This window comes from Oncorhynchus masou, unplaced genomic scaffold (assembly GCF_036934945.1).
Source record: "Oncorhynchus masou masou isolate Uvic2021 unplaced genomic scaffold, UVic_Omas_1.1 unplaced_scaffold_817, whole genome shotgun sequence".
Lineage (NCBI taxonomy): Eukaryota > Metazoa > Chordata > Actinopteri > Salmoniformes > Salmonidae > Oncorhynchus > Oncorhynchus masou.
The window spans coordinates 1-3635 of record NW_027014646.1 but is presented as its reverse complement, the minus strand read 5'-3'; positions in this window follow the sequence as shown (position 1 = coordinate 3635).

Sequence of the window (3635 nt, the reverse complement as noted above, 5' to 3'; positions counted from 1 at the left end):
GTAGGTAGACGTCTTCAATTCCATCCACTAGGGGCAACGAGAACACCTATTACCATTGAATAGGCTGGCAGCTAGCTAGACTGTTGTAGAGGGGATAGAGGAAGTGTTATTATATATATTATTATATATATGACCATTCGAATTAAAGCCTAAAACTCAACCCCCCTTATTAAAATATTTCTGGAACAGTACTCATATCTGTATTATAACACAGGGACTTGGGCGTGCCTGCCTAAAAAAACCCTGTTGAACCATCTCCATTTATAATGCTAGCATGCTAAATATGGCCTGCAGTCGTAGGTTATTAAAAGTGAATGGTAGAATGGCTGTGACCATCAGTCCTGTTGGGGTTTATTAGTAAAGTGAATGGTAGAATGGATGTGTCCAGACCGTCAGTCCTGTTGGGGTTTATTAGTAAAGTGAATGGTAGAATGGATGTGACCATCAGTCCTGTTGGGGTTTATTAGTAAAGTGAATGGTAGAATGGGTGTCCAGACCGTCAGTCCTGTTGGGGTTTATTAGTAAAGTGAATGGTAGAATAGATGTGTCCAGACCATCAGTCCTGTTGGGGTTTATTAGTAAAGTGAATGGTAGAATGGATGTGTCCAGACCATCAGTCCTGTTGGGGTTTATTAGTAAAGTGAATGGTAGAATGGTCCTTGCTCCAGACCAGACCACAGTCCTGTTGGGGGTTTATTAGTAAAGTGAATGGTAGAATGGTGTGTCCAGACCGTCAGTCCTGTTGGGGCTTATTAGTAAAGTGAATGGTAGAATGGATGTGTCCAGTTCATCAGTCCTGTTGGGGTTTATTAGCAGGATGGAGTCCAGACCGTCAGTCCTGTTGGGGTTTATTAAAGTGAATGGTGGAATGGCTGTGACCATCAGTCCTGTTGGGGTCTATTAGCTAGCTGGTGGTGTCTCTGTGTTAATATTGAGGCTACAATCAGGGGTGGACAGATGTACAGAGGAGCACCTGGAAAATAATAGCTGTGAAGGATTCTCACCTGGGAGGCCTCCAGGTGTGTGTGTGTGTGTGTGTGTGTGTGTGTGTGTGTGTGTGTGTGTGTGTGTGTGTGTGTGTGTGTGTGTGTGTGTGTGTGTGTGTGTGTGTGTTTAGGGATTGGCATGAGTAATTGAGTACCAAACAGACGCCAAAACTCGATCTTCAACCAGAGATCACTTTTTAAATTTATTTTTATTGTTTTAAATCCTGTAAAACTATTTGGGTGGAATGTGCTTTGTAGCTGTTCAATGAGTAAGGAAATGTTGTCTTAGAAGACAATGTCTATTTGCTTTGACTCTAGTGTTCCGTTTGTACATGTGCATTTGGAAGGGACAATACAACAGCCCAAGCATCACCGCTTCTTCCTGAAATTCCCTTTCCCTCTGTGTCTCTCTACACAAACGTTCTAACAACAAGCTGCTGTTTTCGTTAGTTAGCCTAGCCTATAACCCATCTAAACATAGACAAATAAGTTAGCCTAGCTCATAACCCACCTAAACATAGATAGGTTAGTTAGCCTAGCCTATAACCCACTATAACCCACCTAAACATAGACAGGTTAGTTAGCCTAGCCTATAACCCACTCAAACATAGACAGGTTAGTTAGCTCAGCTCTTATAACCCATCTAAACATAACAATAAGTTATAGCCTATAACCCACCTAAACATAGATAGGTTAGTTAGCCATAAGCCTATAACCCACCTAAACATAGACAGTTAGTTAGCCTAGCCTATAACCCACCTAAACATAGACAGGTTAGTTAGCCTAGCCTATAACCCACTCAAACATAGAGGTTAGTTAGCCTAGCTCTATAACCCACCTAAACATAGACAGGTTATCCACTACAATTTCATGATATCCAATTGGGTCTTGTCTGCAGGCGCCCGGCCTGCCACAAGGAGTCGCTAGAGTGGCGAACCCGGGTCTGTAGTGACGCCTCAAGCATTTTTATTTTTAATTTTATTTTTTTAAAGATAATTGAAAGATGAAAAAGCAACCACAGAGATGAACTGTGCCTCCTGTATATTCAGTCTGTGGCTCTGAGCGCGGATGGAACAGAAACATGGGACCCCGGTCGTCAAATAACGCGCAGCGCTGGAAACAATATGCAACAGCATCCTCTTCCTGTCTCCTACCTGACCTGCAGGATGCCAGAGGCTGCATCAAGCTGATCCAGGTCCACAGATATAGAGGATGTGTTCTATAGCATTAAAGGATGGAGGGAGGTAGATTAGAGAATAAACTTGACTTGAGAGAGAGACCAAGAGAGAGAGAGACAGAGAGAGAGAGACAGAGCGAGAGATAGACAGAGCGAGAAAGAGACAGAGCGGGAGAGAGACAGAGCGAGAGACACAGAGAGACCGAGAGAGAGAGACAGAGTGAGAGAGAGACAGAGATAGAGAGACACAGAGAGAGAGACACAGAGAGAGAGACACAGAGACACAGAAAGAGAGAGACAGAGTGAGAGAGAGAGACAGAGCGAGAGAGAGAGACAGAGAGAGACAGAGAGAGACAGAGAGAGAGAGAAAGACGGAGAGAGACAGAGAAAGAGAGAGACAGAGAGAGACAGAGAGAGAGAGACAGAGAAAGAGAGAGACAGAGAGAGACAGAGAAAGAGAGACAGAGAGAGACAGAGAAAGAGAGCCAGCCAGCCGTTTTCCTAACTTCTCCAGAGGAAATGTATTGTATCCATAACAGATTTGAGGACCTTTTACTCCATGTTCTATGTACAGAAGTAATGCCAGAGGAGACATCAACCAGTCACATGGGAGAAGGACTGTGTTAGGTTCCATCAGGGCCTTCCTTCACACTAGCTTGCTATACACACTACAAGTCACATGTGGGGAGAGCTGGGACTGTGTGGCCAGTTTAACTCTAGGGGCCTCTGTTCACACTAGTTACACACACACACACACACACACACACACACACACACACACACACACACACACACACACACACACACACACACACACACACACACACACACACACACACACACACACACACACACACACACACACACACACACACACAACACCACACAACCCACTGCAGCTCCGAGCTCAAACAACAGTAACAAATGCAACCAGCCTTTTAACCACAGTAGCGTATGTGAAGGCAGTTCCCAGACACCAGAACAAGACAGAAAACACCGATGAACCAAAAACAACCAACACATAACAAATAACCACCAAGTATTCCCCTTTAACTTAAATAAAGTCCTTGGCTGAGGTGGTCTGGGTAATTCCACGGAATTAGCTCTCCTCTTATGTCTTTCTGGTTGAGTTTAGTATTGCTGTTTCTCTTTACCTCTCTGTCTTTCTTGCTGAGCTTGGTTGTTGCTGCAAAGAGTTTAAGACGAAAGAGACACAACAGCAAAACATATCCGTCTCCTACGATGTACAACGAACCTTTAGCGTTTATCAGGGCAAGAAAAGAGTATGTGAACCCTTTGGAACTTCTTCTGGGATTTCTGCATCAATTAGTCATCACATTGGGGTTTGAATCTTCTTCATATAAGTCACAACAATAGATAAACACAGTGTGCTTAAACTATTAAAACAATACACATTATTGTAGCAATACGTACAATTTAAAAAGCATAAACATGTAAAATAAATAATACTT